This window comes from Kogia breviceps, chromosome 7 (assembly GCF_026419965.1).
Source record: "Kogia breviceps isolate mKogBre1 chromosome 7, mKogBre1 haplotype 1, whole genome shotgun sequence".
In the NCBI taxonomy this organism is placed as follows: Eukaryota; Metazoa; Chordata; class Mammalia; order Artiodactyla; family Physeteridae; genus Kogia; species Kogia breviceps.
In genome coordinates this window covers 104,355,586-104,382,951 of record NC_081316.1, presented here as the reverse complement: position 1 = coordinate 104,382,951, position 27,366 = coordinate 104,355,586, and the positions used below count along the sequence as shown (strand labels likewise).

At 40.4% G+C, this 27,366-nt stretch overlaps 1 protein-coding gene and 1 pseudogene across 12 annotated transcripts in view; one reads left to right on the top strand and one right to left on the bottom strand.

The window, feature by feature from the left end:
- CADM1 (cell adhesion molecule 1) overlaps positions 1–27,366 on the top strand; it is a 343,297-nt gene that overhangs the window by 67,158 nt on the left and 248,773 nt on the right. The gene's annotated exons all lie outside the window — the stretch shown is intronic.
- On the bottom strand, positions 22,159–23,005 carry LOC131759268 (small ribosomal subunit protein eS1-like; annotated as a pseudogene).

The following is a 27,366-nucleotide window of genomic DNA, read 5'->3' as shown; positions in this document are numbered from 1 at the left end:
TTACCTTTTTCAAGTTCAGAGCCCCCATCACCATGATATATATTAGCCTAAAAACCCTGTTGCCTAGCGTCTTTTGTAGAGATGTTCAAGTAGTACCATGTATGGTTTGCCAGACGGTTTTGTAGGTTTCTTAAATGTTCACCATCATGTACTAAGCTTTTTCGAAACCAGAAAATATTGGTCTATGTCAGGAATTGGAAAACTTTTTCTGTAAATATTTGAGGCCTTTTGGTCCATAGGTTTCTGTCACACTGAGTCCACTCTGCTGTTGTAATGTGAAAACAGCCATAGGAAATGCATATGAGTGTGGCTGTGTTCCCATAAAACTCTATTACGCATACTGGAAATCTGAATTTCATGTGTCATGAAATATTCTTCTTCTTTTGACTTTTGTCAACCATTTAATGATGTAAAAGTCACTCTTAGCTCTCTGGCTGGGTTTGGCCTACAGGTGGTAGTTTGCCAACCCCTGCTCCAGACCCTCTACTGTTCGTGTTTCCCAACCCATGTTATTAGCTAACCTGAAGCTTTACCATGTTATAATGAAATGTGGTAGCAACTGTGTAAGAAAGTGAAACATTCATGATAATCCTCAGAGAACTGATACTCTAATCAGAACTCAACTTTTCTGAAAATCTCTTGTAAAGAGTGTAGTTCATTCCATTTGAATTGGGGCTGGGTAGGAATTCGGTGGCTTGCAGAGCAGGAAGGGAGGGGTGAAAACCAGCAAGAGTGACCAGGTCCTTGCCTCCCACCAACAGCGTGTTAGCGCTGCAGACAGATAACCTCACTTAATCCTCACAAAATTTGCCTGAGGGGAGAGCGGTTTTCACCCCGTTGTACAGATGAAGAAGCCAGGCTTGCAGAGTTCAGAAACTTGAAGATAAAATAGTAAAGGGCAGAGCCTGGATTCTAACCTAGCTGAGGCCAGGTGGGTAGTCGGCGTAGGAAATGAAAATCACTTGGCTGATTCAGAGCACTAAAGCTGGAGGCCTTGCATATGGTAGGTCCTGGGTACTTATTATCAATGTGTCTGTTTTATTTTTATTTTTTTTTGCGGTACGCGGGCCTCTCACTGTTGTGGCCTCTCCCTTTGCAGAGCACAGGCTCCAGACGCGCAGGCTCAGCGGCCATGGCTCACGGGCCCAGCCGCTCCGCGGCACGTGGGATCCTCCCGGACCGGGGCACGAACCCGCGTCCCCTGCATCGGCAGGCGGACTCCCAACCACTGCGCCACCAGGGAAGCCCAATGTGTCTGTTTTAAAAGAGAAGGGAGGGAGGGGTGATGAGGGAAGTTATAATAAGACCTTAGGGACTAAAGAATTCGCTACCTTTGTCAGAGATTCAGTTGAACCTTGTAGTCAGCCTATATCTTGTCAAGCCAGAATATGCTTTTGGACACCAAAGAGGAGTCATAAACAAATAAAAGTTCAGAGAAACTCATGTATTTAAAAATGTGGCAAATCATAGACACGGAGAACCCAGTGTGAAGGTCCTTACTCCTGAGTTCATGAATTCCCATCTGATGGCCAGAATGTTGTGTTTTAGAAAGCTAGAGGAAATTTTTTTGGCTCATTGCCAGTCATTTACTTAAACTTAAAAGATCTTAGCATTAAAGTTACTTACTTGAAGTGCTGGCAGGCTAATAAATTCCGGGGGCTATTTTAAACATTGTCAATCTAAGATGTAATCCTATTAAAATAATGGAATATTTTCCGAGTGGAGAATTCGCTCGTCTTCCTGTCCACAGCTTGCACGAGAACAACAAAAAAGGAATCCCAGAATGTCCCCTGAGCATCATTGAACCAACCGACATGGTTGCCCGGCGTGATTTTCATCAGCAGAGAGTCTCCTTGGCTGTACCTCTTTGAAAGGCAAAACCCCACCGTAGAGACAGGTTTATTCTAATAATGGAAAAGGAGGTTTCTATTTGGAATGATCCCTGATAGGTCCTGGGAACTTTACTGGTTTATTAATTTATGCTCATTTCTCTGTGTGATTGAAGATCCTGTGTAACTTGAACCGTTTGCATTTTCTTCCTCCTGTTCGTTTCTGGGGCTCTTCTTCACCCAGCAGTGTGGGTTACCTTGAATTAAATTGGTTTATGGCATGCCATTTTCGGTAAAACTCTGCAAAAGAAATGGTCGCATAACTCAGAAAGGTTTGCCCTTGGAGTGATTTAGTCATGCTAGATGATAGCTGAGGAGGCTTATTGACTTTGAGCTCCCTTTGGAACCAGATTCAGAAAGCTTTGCACTTCTGTGGCACCTGGGAGACACTCAGTTGAATAGAGCTACGGAGAAAGCGTTTCAGTTATTGGCATTTTTCCTAATGCATTTTGTATGTGTCTATACCGCAGGGAGAAATGTGTGGTTATTGTTGAAATATTATCTACATGGCTTTGCAGAAGAAAAGGCACCGTACAACAGTCAACACATTAAGTCTCATGGCGTTGTAATGGTTTGGGGACTGTGCATCTGGGGGTATTATTTGGATACCGTTATTGGACTTACAAAAGCTCTTAAAGGGACCTTGAACTTGACAAATTGGACCTTGAACATGCCGTGACTTGCAATGTTGTTTAAATACTAGTATTCTTTTTGTTCACTTGGTTTTAACTAGGAAGCTAGGCCTTGATCATCTAAATGTGCTGTGCAAATCTAGGGTAGGAAATCAAACTCTCAGAAGTGCACAGAAGTTAATTTCTTTCTCCTTCTGCACAGATAGACTCCTGTTTAAATAAAAATGTGTGTGGACAGATTTTTGTTTGTCATGTGTGAGCTGGGCATGTTGTCTGCGTCTAAAGGGAGCAGTTTTAAGTGGGTGGATGTGTCAGACCCTCAGGCTGTCAGAGCCACCTTATTCATTTCCACAAATCTCTTCTCATAGAACAGCGTTGCAGGAAGTTTGGATAATTGATTCTCCTGAGCAATACAAATATTGGGATTCTTAATCATTCCAAGAGGTAGTCAGAGCTACTGCTTTTATATTTTCAAAACATTTGTTTACTCTCCCCAGGCATTCATTAAGCACTTATTGATCAACAGTCTACCATGGGCCAAGCTCTAGGCTAGATGCTGAGGATGCAAAGAGGGAAAAAGGCAGAATCTCTGACCTTAACAGCCCATTAAGGAAGGCAGATCCCAAATGGACAGTTGCAACGCATGCAAGAGTTCATTTGTTTTTGTTTAATGAGTATGTGCTAGGGTGCTGGGTGGAAGAGGCCAGTGGTAAGCAAAAGCAGACTTGGCCTCTGCCCTAATGCTCCTTGCGGTCAAGGAGCAATTATTAAATATTTTTAATATAATTATTTATTAAGCAGACATCACACAAATGTACAATTAAGTGGTCCAAGTGTCTTGGAGGAGAAACCTGTGGTGCAATGAAATCGTAAACTAAGAGAACTTGATCTGGTCTAGATGGCCAGAGTGGGCATCATGGAGGAGTGATGATTGAACTGTGGTCTGAAGAAGGGCCGGTGTGAGTTAACCAGGCTATGAAGGGATAGAAGAGCTTTTCACAGGGAACCAGGTGCATTGAAGGAATTGAAAGAAGGCCGTTGTGCCTGGAGTCAGAGGGGCTGGGACAGAGAGGCAAGTGGAGAGGCGGGTAGTAGCCAGATTGCTCAGGGCCCTGTAGGCTGTGGGGAAAGATTGGGGGCTTTATTCTAAGAGGCCTGGGAAGGCTTAGAGGGGTTTTAAGCAGGTAGGAGGAGGTAACATGATCTTAGTCGTTTTCTGGAAAAGATCACTTTGACTATAGTGTGGAGAGATGTGAGTGGATGCAGATAGGTACCCACAGTTTGGGAGGCTACTGTCTGGACAGGAGCGGGCAGTGGCTTGTATTAGGGTAGTGGTGGGTGGCAAGGAGAGAAGTGGGTGAACTTGAGCCATATTTAGGGGCCATATCTACAAGCTTGATGATGGATTGGATATGGGCTGTGAGGAAGAACGATGGTCCAAGGACGACAGAGTCAGAGGTCATTTAGTGACATTTTGTACTGATGCATTAAATAATCAGAAATAAGTCTTATTTTACTTCACCAAGATTAAACTTTGTGTATTTTTTTTATAGTAGTTGTCAATCTGTCTTCCAGTTTTCTGAGACTTTTTTGTATCTTTAAGAAAGGAAATTGCAGTTCTTACCTCTCCTGCTCCTTTTAATATAATTAGGGCAGTGGAAGTGCTCAGTTATGACTCCAGAAAGAAGTGCAAAAAGACGCAGACCCAAGCCAGAAGATAATATCTGAGTAAAATATTTTCAGCAATGTCAGCAAAATGTAAAGCTCCCATCAGAAACAAACACGAGCTCCTTCCCACCTTCCCTGCCGGATTTTAATTCAGAAAATTTGAATAGTTTTTCTCATGTCAAAGATGAGTGAAAATACTAGGGAGTCTTTTTATTCTTTATAAACTGAAGTTGGAGTAATTTATTTTATCTGGAGGAGAGTATTAAATTAGCTGTCAACTGTGCTACACAGGTGGATGGTAACTTTGGAATGAAATGACCAAATCTCTGGTCCTGAGGCATTCATTTTAATCTCTGCTTTCCATTGAAATAGGCAAAACATGAAATGTTGAGATAATAGCACTAAAATTCCAGGTAATTGCTTTTGTTAGCTCAACTCATGTTTACTCATATTAATTACTGAAATTTGATAACCTCTTTGTTTTCTACTTAGCATGACTCTGAATGCAGGGACAGAGCCATCAATCAGGTGGGCGGTTCTCACCAAAGGCAGGAGTCCTTTGCTTTGATGTTGGCAGCTTAAGGCTAATTCCCTCTGCTTGATAGGTTTATAATTCAAGAAGATGTGATTTAATGTTGATGGAATTTATTTTTGAAACACATACGAGGACGAACGAAAGCCTTTCAAAGTAGAAAATGAAGTTTTGAGGTAAAAAGTAAACAAAGGCTGTCAGGCTCTCTCAACACCCAATCTTAGAGATCTCTGTAGAATCCTGGACCTGTGCCATGCATGTCCACCGTTTAGCTGGAGGCGATAAGGAAGTGAAGAGAGAAAATGCAGGCGCTCTGGGGTTTTATGAAGAAGCTAGGCGATTAAAGGCATCAACTTTTTCTTTCCTCTCCTCTTTCTAAATTTTTTTCACATTACCTTCTTTTCCTTGTAACATTTTATTCATGGTATTCCTTAAATAACAGAAAGTTGTTTTTCCAAAGGTGACCCTGAAATATTAAAATTTTTTATATTTCATTTGAACTGTAAGTTTGTAGAGTTTGGAGAAACCCTGAGCCCGTTTTTTTCCAACCTGCTGATTTCATACATTTCTTCAGCTTCTCATTCATCTCATTTATACATTCATCCCCTCAGGAAGTGTTGAGTTCCAGGCACGGCCTGGGGATTAAGTAGGTAACAAACCACACTAAGTCTTTGCCCTCAAGGACATTTTTGTTTTGGACACTACTATTATTAGTACCACCTAAAATCACCTTATTTTTATTTTTGTTTTTATTTTTTGGTAACCTCATGGCACTGGCAACTCAGTAGAGCTCACCAGACAAACTTAGTGCCTGTTGTTCGATGAAAATTGTACCAAAATAAAATACACAATTCTCTTCCTTTTAAAAAACATAGGAGATTGAATTCCATTTTGTGTAAATGACCTGAGATCTTGGAGAATACTAATTAACATGTTTTGCTTAGAGACCATTCATATGGATTGGTTGTTTTGTCTTACACTCAGAGAGATTGCTGTGCTTTTCTGAGTTCTCAGTAATTTTTTTTTTCTTTTTTTTGCGGTATGCGGGCCTCTCACTGTTGTGGCCTCTCCCGTTGCGGAGCACAGGCTCCGGACGCGCAGGCTCAGCGGCCATGGCTCACGGGCTTAGTTGCTCCGCGGCATGTGGGATCTTCCCGGACCAGGGCACGAACCCGTGTCTCCTGCATCGGCAGGCGGATTCTCAACCACTGCGCCACCAGGGAAGCCCTCAGTAATTTTTAAAAATAGTTTTTCTTGTCTCTTCTTTTGCCCTCAGCTTTTTCTTTTCCCTTCAGATTTTTTTTGTTTTGATTTTGTTGTAGGCTGGAAAACTAGATAACTAAGACTACTAGATGTGTATGAAAAGTATGTTAATGTAGTACATGGTGACAGCCCATCGTCTTGCAGTTAATAGAGTTAAGTGTTGTCCATGACTTACGTAGCACTTACGTAGGCCGGTGACATTTGAGTGACTTAAATGCTGCCCCGTGGAGCTCTGACCTTCCCTCTGATGCTCTGGAAAGCTGGGCTTGCCGGATACGTGGCCTCATAGATGAGATATTACTAAAACAATCTTTCCTAAGGCATGTTCCAATCCTTTGAGGATTGGAACCTCTTAACTATAATGAAGTATAGTGTTTTATAATTTTATCCTTTCTGGTTTCCATGCATGCATGGGGACACACACATACACACATACATACACACACAATGCTAGCTTTTTTTTTTTTTTTCTCCACAGCCAAGCTTTGGTGAGTGAAGTCTTTAAAATGATATCTACATTCTGTCAGTTGTATATTAAGAATTACAACAAAGCAAGGAATTGTGAAAATAAGAATTGAGCTTGTAGACAATTGCAAAACTTCTAGACTGGATACTGGATTACACGAACACATAACATATTGATTTGGGGAATAAGAGCTATATATAGTTCAGACACAAGCTATGACAGATGGGGGTTCACTAGCAACAAATCTGATGACTTCTAGGCACAATTCCAAACACAAAAAAATTCACCAGATGCAAGGACTCTTGCCATTCTTAATGGGTTCACTTTTATATAAATGAGTCCAATTTATATATTTTCTCCCATGGCCGATTATCCTGAAGGTGTTAATAAGAATTATATTTTATTATTATTTTCCATTTAATGGATGTATTGCCATGTGGTAGTAAGGTAGTTATATTGGTAAAGTTGGCTCTTTTCTAAAGGAACCCATAAATATTTAGATATTTTAAATAAATGTCTAGATATTTAAAACTTAAAGTGACAATCCACTAAAACTATTCTTTTTCTGAACATTTGTACGCTTGTCTTGGAACGCTTTTCAAAATTAACACTTTCAGAGGAGGTAGAATAAGTTCATGTACTAGTCCTTCGATAGAACTTAGAAGACTCAGACGTATTTCCTTTAGTGCTTGACATTGTCCCCTTTAATTACCTTCCAGTTTATTATAAATATATTTTCATTTTCTTTAATCTCTAGTTGGTGAAGAAATACATGAACATATTTCCCTTTCACCATATTTTAGAAAAGGCTGAAGTCCTCATTGATGGATTCCCCAATTGTCTCAGTTTAGCTAGCTTCTGTTTTCTTCCATACTTCTTCATCTGTCTGTCTACTTATCTATCTGCCTGCCTATCTATCTATCTATCTTGATGTAGATGTAAACATAAAATCCATGGAAACACTATGGGGTAGCATATGTGGTATCAAAACCGTACTCATCATTCTCCAGCTTGCTTTCTTCCCTAGCAGTGTCCTAGAAGCCTGGCCATGTTGTTACGTATGCAGGTTTTGCTTGTTCCATTTATGTGCCACCTCGTATTCCACAGCACACATACGCCTGTTTATTTAGCCATCCCCCTACTGATAGGCATATGGGTTGTTTGCAGACTTTTCCTACTGTAAACTGTACTACAATGAAGATTCTAGTACATGTCTCCACGTGCACATGTGCAAGAGTTCATTGAGAATACACACCAAGACATAGCATTGCTGCACCAGACAGTATGCACATTTAACATTTTCTCTCTTATCTTCTACGTCTAGCTGCTGGTCATTTTAAACTTTCTGTCAGTAACCAGGTGATTTTTTGTTTTAAGTTAATAGAGTGGACCAAGTGATGTTCTCATAAGGAACAGAAAGAAAGATGGATATATTAATCCTTCCCGTGTTCCTGCACCCTCCCAAATCGTACCGTTCCTGGAGTTTTAGAATAGATTAAGTGAAGTTTGTTAAAATACGTGCCTTGGGAAACAAGGCAATGTTTTCCCGGCTCTTGCCTTGTCCATCAGATCTCTCTTCCTGTTTCGTCTTAGTCTGTCCTCATCCATGAATGGTACTGATCCAGCCCTGCCATTCTAACTTAAATTATCCAGATTTTAAAAAGAACTAAAATAGGTCAAACCATCTAAGCTGTGGAGAGACCCAGAGGTGCGAGCAAAGGGAAGGAGCGGGTGGTGAGTGAAGAAAGAGCTTCATGGATGACACCAAACATGGTGCAGCGGACCCCACGAAGACCTTGCCCTGCCTGACAGAGTGCAGGTGCTTCTTCGGCCAGAGGCCTCTGCACCAGGTGTATCTAGGGCGGGCCTGGAAGCAAAACCCTTTGAACTCCTACTTCTCAGACCACAAGGGTGCAAATAAGAGGGGAAGGGTTGCTCAGTAAGCTAAGGCTTAAGGTAGGGAGCGAAGCTGCTGACTCCCGCCCCGCCCTACCTCTAAAGAGATCGGGCAGCCGTACCTTGAGTGGCACTGAAATTACAGGAAACAAAGCTCTGGGTCCACAAGAGGCTGAGGGTCGGAATCTGGTTCCCTGTCTGAGTCCTACTCCTGAGCGTGATTTATTTCCTTCAATTTTATATCCTATGTGAGAGAGACCATTCAGCCCCATTGATTAGTTTCCTTCAATTTTATATCACATGTGAGAGAGACATTCAGCCCCACTGACAAGTTGAGGTGATAAAACATTTTCTGGCATCCACTAATCATGTAGGATAAAATATTCCTGAAGCTCAAAAGAAAACTCATGTTTGGTAGATGCCTTGTGCCGCTTGCTAAGATTTATTTTCTTTTTAAAATGTCAGTGTCTGTTGCCTTTCCTGCAGGTAGCCCTCCTGCTTCCTTGTCGCCTGAGTCCTTCAGTATCTTAGGTCGGGCTGCATCTGTTCCCGCAGAGCTTTCCCTTTCTCCAGCAGAAACCTGGTTTGTTTGGCTGACAGATGGGGTTCCCGCTTTGGCCTAGATGCGCCTAGTTAAAGGGTTTCTGTCTGAAGCCCGCAGGTGAGGCCCAACTCCACACAGACCCCTGCTTACAAAGTTCCCTTCATGGCCATATAAAGCAGTAAGGAAGTTTTTAATTGACATTGTCTACTGTTAAGAGGGCAGAGTGTGGACGTCTTTCGAGAGGGTTTACTTTCTCTGTGAAGTGTCAGACTATCAATTCATTGGATGACGCAGTGGGTTTGCTTTGGGGAAGAGAGAAAGATGTTATTGTAGTGTATCTTTTAGAATCTCGGCACATCAAAAAATCCCCTCAGAAGCAACCATCCCCCAAACCTATGTTGCAATTGAAACCAAAGCTTAAACTGTTTGAGTGATAGGTATGGTTGAAATAACAGTATTTAATGCCCAGAGCACATCAAATTTGGGTGAAGAGGATGCATTCTGCATAATGCCGAGAGATGTCTCGTTATGGTGTGGTTACCTAGCAACAAGTGGAAACTGTATGAAAATGAGGTGCTTATCTGTTGTTGAAGTGGGTGCAATGAAACTTATTACGCTAGCCTGTTTTGCTTGGCATGTTATTAAAATCACAGCTAATGTGGAAAGAGCTGGAGCCTGTTCCCATTTGATACAGAAGCAGTGTTAAATGCAGCTACTGTAAAATGCCAGTACTTTGGTCAGGAAAGTAGAAATGCGCAGCCTCCTTAAACACCCAGCGTTGAGATGTCAGAATTTGATTTATATCGTCAAATATTTATTAATAATAAAAGCAGACAGAATCTGTAGGGTGACTTAAGAAGCCGGCTGGTTGTTTAGATTTCTAAAAAATTTCCGAGAGCCATTTATAGATTCGTCTGTAATAATAGCTTGGTACAGCTCCACTTCTCGCCAAATTGTATTTAACTGTCTGCCGAGCTTATCGATGGATCCTAACCACAGCCTTCTTAAGTTTGCTTAATTTATAGAACTGGGATGCACTGTCCCCACTTTTAAAGGTTCTATTTTTATTTAATCACTTTAGAACAAATCTTTCACAATATATACCAGTATATACTGGGGGCAATGGAAAAGCTTCTTGTCTTTGGTTTATCACGGAGCTTTGTTGTCATTTGTGTTTCAGAGAAGTGTGTTTTACCACAGGCCTGTCCTACCCCTTCTTTGTGTATACTTCAGGTGGCTTCATATTGAAGTCTTACTTCACATTTATTTTTTAAAAACTCAAACTGAGAACACCTACTAAAATATCTCCTTCTGGGTAGCCCGTGATCCTAAGATGATGTAGCACCAGTTACCCCACGGAGGAAGGAAACTTCAAGTCCTTTCTGTGCTCATCAAACACCTGTGATGACACACAGAAATCTGACATACAGGACCCAACTCTGTTAGTTGTATTCTGACATTACTTCTGGGTCTCTGGAAGGTGTTTATGTGTAGCAGATGGAACTATTAGTTAGCTGTGCTATCTTGAAGAATTGCTTTCCCAGGTAATCAGCTCTGCTCATTTAGGATGTCGTCTCCCCAACCTTGCTATGTCAGCTCAAGAAGCAGGAATGATTAATCGCAGTGACCAGGCAGTGTGCTAGAATAACTCTGTAAGGGGAACCATCCCCTGATGCTCCCGTGCAGCAGGGAGTTTGGAGTGCTCTGATGCCAAGCAAACAGTATGGGAACCATGACCAGGATGCTTCCCGAAGCTTACCTGTCAGTGTATAGAGTTGCCGTGGCAACCTGCAGATTGGCAATTCATAGGAAGAGTAGAGCGAGACAAAACCTTAAGTCATGGCTGTCATTACAGTGGAATGGGTGCCACCAACACCTGGCAACCTCTATTACTTCAACTTGTTTCTTTTCACGCTTGGAGGAATAAAATGCATAAAAGATTAATATGCATAGTAAACCTTTTGGTAAAATATGTATGTGCTCTGCATTTCAGATGAGTAAAAAACTTCAAGAGTTCCCACTCCACTTAAATCAATATTAGTTAATAATGTTCAGAGTGAGCTAGCTTGTCATCGTGCTCTTAGAGAGAAGGACCATGATGCAAAGGTAGAGAACATACCACATTCTCTTTCTAGTTAAAAAGAAGGGATAGATCACTATGTATTTAAAAATCTGTTGTCCCTCCGGGAAGTGCTCATAATGTATTAATCTAAATTTTGTGCCTCCCCACCTTTATCCCCGTCTCCCATAGTGATGGGTATTTTAAGTTTATCCAGGTGCTAGTACAATCCATAAAGATGAGTGGAAAAGCGTACCACTGAAGATTTTCTTTCCGGGAAAAAAAACCCAAACCACAGATGTTTCTAAATACGGTCACATCATTTATGCATATCCTGTCATTTCATCATTTAATGGAATTATAGGATTCCCAGCATCAAACTAATGTTACAGTTGTCCTTCTTAAGGATTCCCTTGAATGTTGGTGGTCGATGGCTACATAAATTAGAACATAATTTAAGTTTTACCCCGTTGTCACTAAGGCTCAGCTTTTGTCTTTGCTGTCTTAAAAATGCACAAATATTTTAAAAAGCAATGTCTGCAGCATTTTCTAGGTTTATATTTTGTGCATTTACTAACCTGTTACCATTTTTTTGCTGAAGGAGAAAATTTTTTTTGTAGAAGAATATGGTTTTTTTCCAAGTGTGTTTTAAAAACAGTTAAATTGAACCTTGCTTGGAGTTTTTCTGGGGTACAGAATCTTTTGAAAATCTGTTTCTGAATGTCAGAAAAATGTATAGTTGCAATAAAACCATCGCCGTCAGTATCCTGACAGGTGCATTAAGTCTGGAATTAAATCTAAAGGGCTGATGTGTTAAAAACACATTAAATATTTAATATTAAAGATCAGCCCGTAGTTTTTCTCTCCTCTCCTCCAAGGGCAAAGTCAACCATCAGTGCCCTTTTAAGGAGTTACACTTTTACAAGGGTCTGTTCAGTTTAAACCAGGATCCAGAAATCTAGGTTATGGCTAAGAGGATGAGAAAACAAATTGAGGTGTTCAGCTTCTACAACAGACTTGATAGCTTAGCTGCCATGTTGTCCCTGTTGAGATGGGAAAGCTTTTTGGTTGGTATATTTCTGCTCACGGCTGCATTGGACATTTCTTCAAACCAGCATTGTGTTGTAATTGGAAATCATCTTCTTTTTTTTTTTTTTCAGTACGCGGGCCTCTCACTGTTGTGGCCTCTCCCGTTGCGGAGCACAGGCTCCGGACGCTCAGGCTCAGCGGCCATGGCTCACGGGCCCAGCCGCTCCGCGGCATGTGGGATCTTCCCGGACCGGGGCACGAACCCGTGTCCCCTGCATCGGCAGGCGGATTCTCAACCACTGCGCCACCAGGGAAGCCCGGAAATCATCTTCTTGAAGATGGAGCCTTTTATTTTTGTGGCTTTCTGGGGAGTTGTAATGCCTGCCTGCTTTTCCTTTTAATTAGATGTTTGCGAGCTGCAGCTTCGGGTCAAATGAGTATATTCACACCTGATTTTTACAGGATTTTCAGTAACCTGAGAATTATGTTTAAGTGGGAAACGATCCTTTTAGGAAATTGTCTTCCAGAGAGCAGCATTTTCCAGCATTTGGTGGATTTGAGAGAAGACACTGACATCTATAATTTGTAACCCAGTTAAAATTGTTTACCTTGTCTGGACACACCTGTGGACAGGGGGAAAGCTGCTTATTTTAAGTTAAGCTGTGTAATTTTACTTGTATGCCCAGATGTCCTTTAATTTATTTTCGGGGGAAACTGTTAACAGTAGCAAGATGTTAAAGTTAATTGCCAGATTCCAGTAAGGATTCCCATGAATGGGCTGGAAGAATACCCTTAGGGCATAAGCCTGTGTGCAGTTCTGTGACAAAGTGCTAATTCTGAGTTCACATAATCATCGTACAGAAATATTTAAGATGAGGATCTATCAAGTCTTATCTGTTGAGACGTGATCTCCTTAGTATCTGGCAGGCCTCATGCAACAAATTTTCTTTCTTTTAAGTGATCTCTGAAGCTGTCAAGTTCATTTGAGTGAACCGTGCTTGAGGGAAACATGTACCATTTTCTCTGGCAATGGCAAGCTGCTGATGACATATTTTTAGAATTAGCTTTTTCTCTCCCCCACCCTTCTAGAAACTGAACTTTTATTTAAGCTCCCTGCTGTTACCATTGGAAAGAAAGTTTCCCGTGCCAATGTTTGCCCAAATGGAAGGAAATGTTTGCATTTTGTATGCAGTGTTCATAAACTTGATGAGTCTAACAGTTTGGCACCGCTGGTGAGCACGTCTGCTTCGAGTTCTGAAGGGCAGGAAGAAAGAGTGTGGAGAAGCAGTGTAATTATGGTAAAAAGGGGTGGCTGAGGGTGACTGAGACGCTCCTCTGAGAGGCTGGAGGACAGGAATTCAGCATTCACTTTTCCTAGTGTTTTGGAGGTCAGTACTTAGGACAGAGATCTCCAGTTTTGTCCAGTAGATGTGAGCACAAGGTTCCTTTCTTCCCTCATTCACTTGGTCAAAGTTAGCTGAAACCCCAGGTTGACTGGATTTCTCCAGGCAGTGTGTTTTAGCAAAGCCATTTGACTCTCTTTGTCTAGGCCTTTGGTTTTAGTTGTGAAGATCATGCCAAACTTTGCCAGGGTGCATTATGGTCTTTAAACCTTTGTTCTGGAAACTCCTGCCATCATATTAAGTATCTGTAACATGTTATAGGAACACTGTAAAAAAAAAAAATCATCGTGGTTTGATTTCACATAAAGTTAGATTTTTTGTGTGTGCGATGCAGAGTTAAAGGAAGAAGGGATTTAAAAAAAATAAAAACCCTACACAAATGAGTTATTTGCATGGAAATGCACCATCGGATGATAAGGAGTGTGAATGAAGTAGGGAATTAACTGATAAGTGTGTGGTAAATGACCTAGCCAAGGATCCAAGCAAGAATGATTTGTTCCAAGAACCTGTGTAAGACAATTTAGGAAGGTGCATGTTTCTTCGGCTCCCATCCTATAGCAGTGTTGAATCAGGTAAACGAAACTGCTTTGGCTTTGCTTACCATCAGTAAGCCAAGAAGAACATGGCATGGGTCATTAAGATTTACAGCTGAAGTGTAAATAATTCAGGACCCACAAACAATAATTTAAAAACCAACTGTGGCACTGCTTGGAGTCAGGTCCTCTGGGCCTCCTTTGAGGGGGAACCTCTCCTGTTTTGGCTGGAGACCTGTCCATCTGGGTACAGATGGTTGTAAGAGCTTTTTAATGACCTTGGCTAATGCTGGTGAATGTGTCTTTGGACACCATTGTAACCAATGGATGAGGAGGGTGGAAACAGCAGGACGGTGGCAGCTGAGGAATTAAATGTCCTGAATTTGTTAGACATCTGCAGAAACATGCAATTTGTTGGGCAGGAAATTGTAAACAAAACAGACTGAGTCAATTATCAATACACCTGTGACACTCCAGGATGCCAGCTCTAGTGGTATAATGGCAACTTTCAAAGTCCATACCCCCTGGAGCAACCTGTTGAATATTCCAGAGGAGTGCCAGGGCTGTTGGATGCTTCCTTTGCCCAGGGGGCCAGAGCCTGGCTGACGTCGCTTTCAACCAGCAGAGGAGGAGAGGACATTCACCATCAGGAGGAAGTCAACTCCAGATTCTCTGCTCTTGCCTGTCTCCTTCCTTATGCAGTGATCCGGTGTGTCTTTCCTTGTTACATTATACCCATTGTCCTCAATTCTAAATCACCAGTGCTCAACCAGTGGTGTCCATCAGAGGAGCTTCAGTAACTTAAAAAGCATACCTGCCAGGGGCTTCTCCCTGGAGTGTCTAATTCAGTAGTTGTGGTTGGAGACCCTGGGCGTGTGCATTTCTTTTTTAAAACATCCTTAGGTAATTCTTATATTCACACCAGTTGAGAAATATTCTCCAGAGTGTCTCCAAGAGAACATGGAGAGTATGAGAGGTTTGGGACCAGGTCATGGGAAGCCTCAAACGGAATCCATTGATCAAGAAATCAACTCACTACGCAGAGAAATATCATTTGGAGCTTGAGCACAATTGAGATGAAAGTGGGTAAGAACAAAAATGTGTTCCCTTGACTAATGTCTATAGAAGAGCCAAGGGACTGACTTTGGGCTTGGATGGAAGCCACTTCCTGATCCTAGCATCTGTTCCCAGTTCTGGATCTCCCCATCTAAGGTCCATTCTGTCATCATGTTCACCCAGTTTAATCAGATTACTGACTCTCGGGGGCTCATTTTCAGGTTCATGGTCAGAGATTTCTTAATTCTCTAGAGGATTCAGTTAATTTCCTACTTTAAAAGACCAGATGGGGTATTGGCTTTATGAACCTGAAAACATAGCTTTCATTAACTGGGAGATTTTTGCAAACTGGACATCTCTGATGATTGTAATTTTTAATAATTATTAGGAGTAGTTGGAGTTGAAAAAATTTTAAAGTAATATATTTGTTTATGGTGTATTTCTTAAAGGCAGGGGCTAGGCGTCAGAGGGAGCCCCCAGCCTTCTTTTACCTTATCCTGGGATTGGGGAAAGAGGGCAAAGGGTAGAAATGTTGTTTCAAGTTACTGGAGTGTTTCAGAGTGTTTATGAGGAATTAAACATGATTGTGAGAAAGGAGAGTGGTTAGGGGATCAAAACAAAGGGGCAGCCTATGTAGGAAGAGGCAAATGGTTGGAAATTCTTTAGGCACTGGAGAAAAGTGAGAGGTATGTGATTGTGACAGTATAAGGATGGAATGAAATGAGAAGGGGATTCTTTTTTTAAAAATTCCTTTTATTTTTTAAATATTTATTTATTTATTTTTGGCTTCGTTGGGTCTTCCTTGCTGCACGTGGGCTAGTTGTGGTGAGCGGGGGCTACTCTTCATTGCGGTGCGCAGGCTTATTGCAGTGGTTTCTTTTGTTGCCCAGCACGGGCTCTAGACACGCGGGCTTAAGTAGTCATGCGGGCTCTAGAGCGCAGGCTCAGTAGTTGTGGCGCACGGTCTTAGCTGCTCCGCGGTATGTGGCATCTTCGCGGACTAGGGCTTGAACCAGTGTCCCCTACATTGGCAGGCGGATTCTTAACCACTGCGCCACCAGGGAAGTCCTGGGAAGGGGATTCTTAAGGATAAAAACTTAAAAAGGGGACTGTCTGGCCAGTACAATATGCTGTAAGTAGCAGCCCGTAGCAAAATAAGAATCGCATTTTGCTTTGTGTTAATACATTTATATTTTCACCCCTTATTGATCTTGCCTCTTGCCTTCAAAAGAACTTTCACTGCACATTCATTTATAGGACCCAGTTAGCAGAGCAGTCTCCTTTCCTTCCCTCCTGTAACATTTGTATTCTAAATTATGATTTAATGGGTTCCTGAATCTTTTATATTTCGTAGATTATGATGTTGTATAGTTTATGTACATATTTGTCTTGAGGTGCTTTAAATACTTGCTCCTGTAAAGTCTCACATTTGAATTGTTTTATCACAGTCACTCTGTTTAAAGTAAGCCCTAATCTCTTCAGTCGTATTGTCAGGGCCTCACTCTTGGCTTGGGTTTAATGGAGATCAAATTTGGTTGGTTGCTTAATGTGGTATGTTTAATTTAATTTTCAGGTAGTGATAAACAGTGGGGTTTGAGCTATAGGCTCTTTGACATTAGTATGTATAAACTCTGATCTCAAATATGGAACAGGTTACAATGTTGCACTGAATGCAGTTTGCAGCAGGGGTTTTTTTTAAGTATAATATAGAATAATATTTCTGGTTCAGATTCTGCTGAAGCAAACCCCCAATGGCTCATGGTTTCCTGAGGCTAACAGAATTTTTTGGGGAAGCCTGAAAGGGTAGTAGTTTGATATTTGTCTCTCAGTTCTTATGTACTGTAGGAATTTTCTAAATATAGCTACCTTGACTGTAAGTAGATCACATGAAGCAGTAGAAGAGTGGATGTCCCTTCTTGTTAAGCTAATCATATAAACCATTTGAGTGGTCCACTTATACCCTCGGGCTATGTGATTAAAGAAGTTTCATTTTCTTTTGTGCATTATCAAAATCTACAAAGCATCACCATTGAGCCACAGGTGACCTTTGCAGTTCCAGAATGGGTGAGGCAAAGGTTTTTCTCTTAGTGTCTTCATTAAATCTTACTTTGTTGAAGAAAGACTTGTTTTTATATGTGAAGGCTGGGAGAGGAGGGGGAGCCAGTTTTTCTTTATGTCAAGTTGAAGTCCCTTACTACTCACCAATATTGCTTCTTAGCTACTTCTGAATAAGGTGTCAAAGAGTCAGAGCCATAGAACTTGAGGTAGATAAGTATAAATGCAGCATCTTTTCACTGCAGGTGTCCCCGGCTTTAAGTAGACTCGGTATGTTAAAATCTGAGTTATTTCTATCAGGGGGGATGTAGTTACTTCAGCACAGTAATGAATTACTTCACAAATTTCCTCTAAACAGTGAGCTGCCTTAGTCATGTATTGCATGATTCAATTAAAAATGTTTTGATTTGCATTTAACTTTGCAGGAAGTGACTGTCAAGGTGATATAACAGTTTAATGAGCTACGGGGGGGAAATTGTGTAGTCTCCAGCCAGCCAGTTTTCAAGTGAGTTGAAATCTGTTTTCCTCTGGATGGTGAAAGAAAGACATGTATTGGACCACATTTTCCCCTAAACGTTTCCCCCTCTTTTGTGTTTCTATAAACACACCTACACTTACATATAGAATTATTTTAAAATCTGTTTATAGTTAATAAATGTCCATCTCAAAAGCCACTAATTCGCTGAAACTCCTTTTGCTATATTGTTTTATAAACTTTTCCCCTTTCTCACTCATTTCTACGTTAAATTGAACACCCTGTGGCTGATAAGATTTAGTCTAAATAATTATTTGAATAGTTTGAAAAAGCCAGAAGAGTGTATAGAACATTTTCTAATTTTATTTCTTGACTACCTGATCACATCTCGCTTGCCTGAGTTTTTAGACCGTGAGTACAAAATCGACCAGGTTGTGCGTGTGTGTGTGTGTGTGTGTGTGTGTGTGTGTGTGTCTATAATCCTTGCAATTAACCAGCATGAAGGGGCTCAGTGGCTACAGTCTCTGATAGTAGAGCCAACAAGTTAGCAGGGTGGTTATGTGTAGAGTCTGAGAATAAGCCATCTAGGTTTGTATAGGACGGAATACTAGGACACCAGAACACCAGATGAATTTAAATTGTGTGGTGTGCTTTATCTGTGGTTGTTGGTTCTGTCTCTGCTGCTTAAATACTGATAAGGAGAGTCTACAAGAATACTAGATGTGATTTGTGCTACTTGAGTTTACTGTTAGCCAGCAGATTTATTCCTTCCATGTTTACAATCTGAGCAGTTTGCTTCATATCAGGGTTTAGTGATTCTGATGGGCAAAAATAGAAATACATTGTTTAGTATTTTTTCACTCTGGAGATTTAATATAGGAAAGCAGCAGACAATTGGCCAAAGATGCCCAGCTTTTGAATGTGATTCCTGCTTTTCACAAAAATGTGTCTTTGATTGTCTCTTCATAAATGCATGACCTGGAGCTAAAATTTTCTGTCAGTGTCTTCAGTGGAGTTGTATATTAATGGTTTGACTTGGTATTACCAGCAAATGAGCTATGCCACTACAGTATATTTAAACTGCATGCCAGACATGGCAGGTGGCACAGTAGATAATAATGAATTGAATGTCTTCACAAGCCCCATATTACCTTGTCACCATTGTTTGTGTTTTGAGGACTCCTTTTACAGGGACACAGAAGGCGTTGGATGAACCCAGTGAAGTTGGATGTAAGGTCTTTCAACTCTAAGATCACCCTGACTTTTAATCTTTCTTTCATGCAGCTTCTTTCAGGAGGCCTACCCTGATTATCTTAGTTGGAATCAAACTGTTTCTTAGGAGTTCCAGTGTTTCTTGTTTTTACACCTTTAATGTCATATTACTTATTTGCCTTGTGTGCTAATTTTTTAAAGGAAAACCTTCTCTTATAAGCTTTGAAAACTCACAACTCAAGCAGACTTTTAAAAGCAGATATATTGTTTTAGTTTTTGGTTACTTCCCTCAGCATCTAAAGTATGCAACCGAAAGTCAGTCAATATGTAATCTATGAATGATGAATGCTTGGTGAAATTGACTGTCAACTCATGGAATGGCAGTTGAGTTTGTAAGAATGATCAACATTTGGTTAGCCATTTACAGCTGAAAAATCGCTCTCAGATGTGCTGTCTCATTTTCTACTCATAAGAGGACCATAAGGTAGGGAATATTCCATTTTTCCAAGTGTGCAAACTGTCTGAGACAGGTTACGAGATCTTTCCCAAACTCACTGCAGCTGTTGTGCAGTTCAGTAGGTATTAGAAACCAGTTTTTCAGACTCAAAACTCTTCCCCCATTAGATCGCTCTGCTAGAAGATATGCTCGCTCTCCCTCATCCAAGTCTGAAGTTGTGGTTCCTTTTAAAATGCAGATTGGGTACAGGAGACCCACCTTATTAGATAATTGATGCCTGGCAAAGGTCACTGAAGTGAATTCACTTAAAGCAGGTACCAGAATTTCATGTAAATAGAGGTAAAGAGATGTGACTGAACTTTATCGTGGAGAGTGAAAATAAAAATGAGGAATATTATTTTATCTTAGATTTAACAACATTTAAAATATAATTGCAACTCTGTAATTCTTAGAATGAGCGAAGGATCAAGTGGTGACTGTATTTGCCATGCAGTTTTTTTGATAAAGTTGGATGACTGAATATCCCTCCCGTCTCCAAGTGTTTAGCCTCTTTTTGTCCTTTCTGACTTTCCCTCCTGGTTTTTTATTTGGTTTAACTTTGCCAGATGCTCTTTGATTGGTTAGTGATCTTGCTTGGGATTCGAGCAGTCTTTATCATCACTTTCACTGGTTTCATGAAATTCTGAATCTTTGATAAGAGCTACAATTTTATATTGAGGGCTGTTGTCTTTGTACATGCAGTGTAGAATCTTCCAGAGACCTATAAAGAATATAATTCTATGGACAGAGATAGGTAGATTGCAGTGTTACTAGGGTTATAGGCAGTTGGTATATGTTTTATGTTATGATGACTTTTGCCTTCTTGCTAACTATGGGGGCTCAAATGAGTAATATTAAGGTAACTAGGATTCCCTGAACTAATAAAAATATTACATGAGTAAGTATCATGAAGATGTCCTTTTTTACATAGTAGAAGTGTTGGGTGTTTTCTTTTCCTATTCCCTAATAATATACTTTCATGAAAATAAAAGTCCATTAGGTTAAAAATAATTGAGGTCACAAAAAATAAAGAAAGGATTCTAGAAGAGGATGTTATTTTAATGCAGCATTACTTAATGAATTAACAATTATATACTGTGTGTATATTTACATAAAAAAATTAATCCATTTGAGTGTGATGTGATGAGAGTGATGGTAGATATTGGCTTGAAATTAATTTTAGCTTAGTGTTTAAGAGCTGATTTCTGGAGCCAGACTCCCTGGGATCCTGTCCTACCTCTGCCATTTATTAACTGTGATCACGTTCAAGTTATGTAGTCAGTCACACTGTGCCACAGTTTCCCTGTCTGGATAATGGAAATACTTACAGAATCTTTCTCCTAGAGCTGTTTCGAGAATTAAATGAACTAATATTTGCCAAGGGTCTAGAACAGGGCCTGGCACATAGTAAGCGCTCAATAAATGTTAGCAGTTGTGATTTGATCATTATTTTAGATTACTGTTAATAATGCTGAGTTTTTGCAGAAGGAGGAACCCTGCAGAAAACTGGTTTATGTTGGGCTGAGAATGTTGATCTATCTTTTGTTTTGTTGTCTACAAAGTAATAATCTCATAAACATTTGTTGCAAGAAAAAAGTATGATTAATGAATCATTATTATTATTATTTTTTTTTTTTGCGGTATGCGGGCCTCTCACTGTTGTGGTCTCTCCCGTTGCGGAGCACAGGCTCCGGACGCGCAGGCTCAGCGGCCATGGCTCACGGGCCCAGCCGCTCCGCGGCATGTGGGATCTTCCCGGACCGGGGCACGAACCCGTGTCCCCTGCCTCGGCAGGCGGATTCTCAACCACTGCACCACCAGGGAAGCCCAATGAATCATTATTGATTTGCTATATGTTGAATGACATATGAGAGCTCATAATACTTCCGAGCAAACATTTTGAGGTCTTAAACATTTAAATGTATAAATGTTACCTATTCTCAACTCCCCTCCCATGGGTAAATAAACCAGGGATTTCTTTAGCTTTTTACCAAGAAACCTTAAAGTGACTAACTTAATGGCTGAAGGAAATGGTAGTTTTAAAATTTCTTTTCTTATGTGTAAACACAGTGGAAGTACAGTGAGAATTTATCTTTTACGTGATTACTTGCTTTGGGTTTTAGGAGTGATGGTGACAGATGAACAGTAATTGAGGTGTGAATAAAATTTTGGAAAAGATAAATGATATCATTTCTTGTGGAAAATATTGCATTCTTCCATCACAGTGCATGGCTATTTATTAGCTATTTTTAATGGGTAAGGGCTCTGGGTGCTTGTAAAATACCTCTAGTTTTGAACTGGCTCAGGATATGTTAACGGTAAATGATGTCATGGAAGTAGAGACCTCACTCACTGGTTGTCTTAAACAACGGAGCGATTACAAGACAAATTTCAGCAACAAGACTTTGCTTCTGTTTTTCCCAGAGAGATACTGACTCACCGGAGGGCTGTGTCACTGCCTTGCTCACTGCCTCGCTGGCCCTCTACTTTAGCATCAGTTGGGAGTCTCTATCGTTCTTCCTCGTATAGACATGAAATCGTGACTCACTTTTGAAAAGCAGATTCAGTAGAATTTTTTTAAATACTGAAGTTTGCTTCATAAAGCTGTTTATAAGAGCAGACTCAGTATTCATTTTAAAATTTCTTCAGTCCTCTTCATATAGCTGTTTTATCCTTTCGCACATCAACTTGATTTAGTCCTGAGCCAAAAAAAAAAAAAGGCATATATTACTAAAAGTGAAACTAGAATATTTCCAAGCTTTACATGAAAAAAAATCTAGAAGTCTGTCATTTAGGGTTTTGTAAAAATTTTTGTTGTTAGTCTGGTAAGGAAGTGGTTCATAAAAATCAAACAGCAATTAGAATGAAGAAACTTAATTATAGTCTTACTTAAGTTATTATTTGAATTAATGTTTTAATTGACTTTGTTTTTATTTTATTTTCATTTTTATTTTTTTAAATATCACAAAAGAGGTCTTTTATTTGTCACCATTAAAAGTCTGATTTTTAAACAGATTCCTGGACTGGTGGCTCATATCCATCAGCTTGTTCAACTTTAGCACCTGTCTCGTCCCCAGTAGCTTTTCCAGAACGACTACCTTCACCATGTAGCTCCGTGAGTTTTCCCAATTCAAACTTGGGCTTCTTCAGCATTTTCACTTTTCTAACAAAGACATCATGGAGTGCATACATAGATTGGCAGGCCTTTTCTATGTCTTTTCCAATGCTGTCTGGAATCAGTTTATTGACCACCTACCTCTTTCAGGTCATTTGTCTGCACCTCTCGGGTCATGATTTCCATCATCTCCTTGCGGATCTGGTGGACCTGCTGGTGCTGGGCATAAGAGGTCTCCCGAATCTGATTGTTGGGTTTTTTTTAGTAAAACCCACACAGGAGAGGCGAAGCAAATAACCATCGGTAGTCTTGACATCAATGTGAGCGTCAATCATGGTCTGCCATTTTTTGACCATGGAGCACATTTTGTCACGGGTAAGATCCATGCCATGGAAATGAGTCAGGCAGTTTTTTCCCTGAACGTCCTCAGTGATTAGCTTGAATTTTCTAAATGCGACTTCATCCTTCTGCAGATCAGCAAGGCTCACTTCAAACACACGACCCTTGAGGGCCATCAGACGCGATTTTAGTTCCTTGAGTTCTCGTGACTAGTGTTTTCCCAATATTTCTTATATTGAACATAGCTGGTGCTTTCACATCATACCAATCTTTCTTAGAAAATGGGTCAACCACTTTCTTCTTGGCTCCCTTTCGTAAGGCGCTTGTTCTTTCCGACCTCCATGGTGCTGCTCCGAGAGCCAAAAGGCTGTTTTTGTTTTTTATTAAACTCTGGTTCTCTTTGGAGAAATGAAGCTTCAGAAACTTAGGAAGTGACAATTTCCCAGTGAGGGTATATAAAATGACATGCAACAAATGACTGATGATTGACTTTGGTTTTGTGAAATTCTTCTAAATAGCATTTCCGCTGTCTTCCACTTTCTTTGACCACACTTTAAAAAATTGTTTAAGGATGAAATTAAGTCAGAGACTGCATGAAGCCTACCTATTTCATGAGGGAGACTTGTTTTGCTGTTTAAATACCATATAGCAGATTAGAGTCAGGCTCTCCTAACTCTTAATCTGTCCCACTTTTTATTAAGTTTAAAAATGTAAGCACTTCCTATTATTCCATAACTAAATATAGTAATGCCATTTTATCTGAAGTCAGGAACACTATCCAAATCTGATTTGATGTGTGTAAGACACTGCACATTCACTGAGTGGTACCGATTGTGTTAAATGGGCCTGAAATAATGTTCAGGAAAAAGAATCACTTTCTGTTCTTCTTGACACAAACAGTTTGTCACAGATATGCATTCCTATCCCTATCTTTTTAGTGTAGTCGTTATATTTTTCATTACAAGTTTTATGCAACTAATTCCAGTTTTCCTTGATTAGGTTTACATGAATACATTGCAATTATAGACTAGGTGTTATTAATATGTGCGATTAAACTTGTAATTAACATGTGTAATTACATAGTGAGAGGTACACAGTACTGGGCTTTGTGCTGGTTTATTGTATAGATGCTGCACACACAAAGACACGGTTGGGATTTTATGCTGAACATTTACTCCTGCTGTAAATCTGCAGCGGTTTGTTGCTGTATATGCTCTTTCATTTGAGTGCAGGAGAAGCATGTTTATGGTCGTGGGGGCAACTGGATCATGATTGTCTTTTACTGTGGTTATGACAAATATTCTACCCAGGGAACCCACAGAAGAAAGGTTTATTTTAGCATGATGTCATGGTCCTTCCTGAGTGTGTGACTCCTGTGCTATGTGTAGCCAAACTTGGGAAAGTACAGATTTTATATTTTCTGAAATTTTATTTTATTGAAGTATGGTTGATTTATGATGTTAGGTTAATTTCTGCTGTACAGCAAAGTGATTCAGTTATGTATATATAGTACATTCTTTCTCATCTTCTTTTCCATTATGGTTTACTACAGGATATTGACTGTAGTTCCCTGTGCTATACAGTAGGACCTTGTTTATCCATTCTGTATATAAGAGTTTGCATCTGCCAATCCCAAACTCCCAGTCCATCCCTCCCCCTACCATCCTCCCCCCTTGGCAACCACAAGTCTGTTCTCTATTTTCTGTTTTGTAGGTAAGTTCACTTGTGTCATATTTTAGATTCCCCATATAAGTGATATCATATAATATTTGTCTTCCTCTGTCTGACTTCATTTAGTATGATAATCTCTAGATCCATCCATGTTGCTGCAGATGGTGTTATTTCATTCTTTTTTATGGCTGAGTAGTATTCCACTGTATATATGTACCACATCTTCTTTATCCATTCATCTGCCGATAGACATTTAGCTTGCTTCCACATCTTGGCTATTGTATGTAGTGCTGCTATGAACATAGGGGTACATGTATGTTTCCGAATTAATAGTTTGTCCCCCAGGAGTGGGATTGCTGGATCATACGGTAGCTCTATTTTTAGTTTTTTAAGGAACCTCCATACTGTTCTCGATAGTGGCTGCACCAATTTACATTCTCACCAACAGTGTAGGAGGGTTCCCTTTTCTCCACACCCTCTCCAGCATTCTTAAATTTTACTTTAATTAATTGATTAAATATTTTAAGCTCCAAGTTAAAACTTATCTTTAATTAATTTACTTTTTTACAGTCAGATGCATTAGCAGATAGAAAACCTTTTCATCTATTTTTTTCATCACTTTTTTATTGTGCTCAGCCATTAAGGTACAGAAACTTTTAAAGATCCAGACTCGCAGACGGCTTGAGATGTACTTTTTTTTCTTAAAAAAGGCTAAGTATCTGGCAGAGTCCATATAGTAGGCTGGATGTATGCTTTGCCTTACAGGAAACTCACCTGCAATGGGTAAGGCCCACTGTGTGAGAGATCGGATGGACAGATAACATGAATTTCAAATCCTGTGAATTTCAAATAGTCATTGTCATCCATATACAATTAAGCATATCTTTTAAAAGTCTTTTGTTTCTTATACGTTTGGTTACTTTTCAGCTAAGAGAGCTGAACTACCCCCTTTTAAGCATCTTAAGAGCTCCTTTCTGCTTTAATTATGCCCATCTGTGCCCATCATATTCTCACCCATGTCATCATCGTGGCACATTTTTTGAAGCTCTGTAAACAGGCAGAAGGTACTCTCTGTTTCCTTTTCAGCATTTATTCTATTGCTCTTTCCCTATCCATCCCCGCCTCCCCCCCGCACTTCTTGACTGTATATTTCTTTTTCTTAGAGAGGAATTCTGAATTAAACTATGCCAAGAAAAGAAAAATGGCAAAGAGACAGCAGCAGAAAGAACTAAAGGGGAATAGAATCAAGTGAGATTACTGAAATCTTCTGGATGTGAGGAAGTAACAAGGGGAACCGACTTTGATTCTGGGACATACCCTTTCCTCACATAATTATGCTGGACGGACACAAGGTCAGACAGAAGCTAAGGAGCATAGTTGATAAGAGGTGGAAAATGGCAGTTGAAGGCATCCTTACGCTTGGCGTCCTACGCAGCAAAGTAGTCCAGGTCATAGATTGGAGTCTGCTCAAAACCTTGTGTGGAATGTTGCTCTCAGAGTTTTGGTTAGAATGTGGGGGTGGCCCAAGGGTCCAATAACTGCCAGCATATAATTTTGATTTGAGTGCTTCAGTGGATATGCTTTCCTGAAAAAACATGAGCATTTAAGGTTGACTTGGATTTGTAGTCGGCATGTCTCCAAGGGGGACCTGGGAACAGATGTGTTGTCTGCTCTGAATGCATTGGGATCCATCCATGTTTTGCTTACAGAACCCCTTCTGTCTGGTGCACTCTGCCCTCTAAAAGCTTCCTGAATTGCTTTGTAAACAAGGCAGCTACTACAGCTGCAACTGTTGGATTTGGACTTGTGCCAGCTTGAAATTTATCCCTGCCCTGATGCTATATATCTGGGAGCAGGCAAAGTGGATTTTTTTTTTTAAGCATATGGAAGCATTCCCTGAATAAGATTGTACTGAGGGTAAAGGAGCTCAGATTCCTTAAAACTGCACGCTTTCTCCATGGGTTTATGTAGACTTTGCCTCTTTGCCAGGGGGTCAGATTTCAGCACCTTTCCTTTCCTTTTCCCTAGTTTCTTAGTCGGTCTATTGCTTCATTAACAACTCATCATTCCAATGCCCTTTATCTTGGTGGGCCCTGTGGGTTCAAGAGGACTTGATTTAGCCCCTTGAGTGACTGAAGATTGTTTCTTCAAGATTCCTTTCTCTAATATGCTAATATTTAACAATGAAAGAAGAAGAAAAAAAAGCAAAATGCAAAACCAAAAAACAAAAAAGGGATAAAGCGGAGAATTCGATTTCTTAAGAAATCTTGTTTGGGGATTAGCCCTACCTGGCAGTTGCTTCAGTGACTACATGCTACGGTATTGCAGGATTTCACATTTCCTTTGTATACAGAGAGGTTGTAGGGACAGCATCTCCTTTGAGTGCCAAAACGCCTGCATTCTTGCAAAAATTGAAGTTTAGTTTTGCTTTATTATAGTCTTAGCTTGTTGATGAGTTTTCCATTTATGCCTCTTTGTCTTCCCTTATCTAGCTTTTGAAGTCTTCTGCTCAGGTGGACTCCTTTATGCCTTCTCACTAGATCAGGATTTTTTTAAAAAGTGCACTGTTGGGCTTCCCTGGTGGCGCAGTGGTTGAGAATCTGCCTGCTGATGCAGGAGACACGGGTTCATGCCCCGGTCCGGGAAGATCCCACATGCCGTGGAGCAACTAAGCCCGTGAGCCATGGCTGCTGAGCCTGTGCGTCCAGAGCCTGTGCTCCGCAACGGGAGAGGCCACAACAGTGAGAGGCCCGCATACCGCAAAAAAAAAAAGTGCACTGTTCATCTCTTCGTATACTCTATGACTGCCTGTGCTTCTTTTTTGACCTCTGAACTGATGGTGTGTGGCACTGCGTAACTAGAGTTAGTATTTGTCAGTCTGTCTGCTTTGGGTTTGTTTCATGTTAGGGGATTAGAACTCAAACCTATTTCATGTTAGTAACAGCAGAAAGCACAAAATCTTGGAAGTTCATGCCAATATTCTCTTTTTGGAACAATTTCAAAATGTAACATTTCTGTTTAGAATAAGTATTT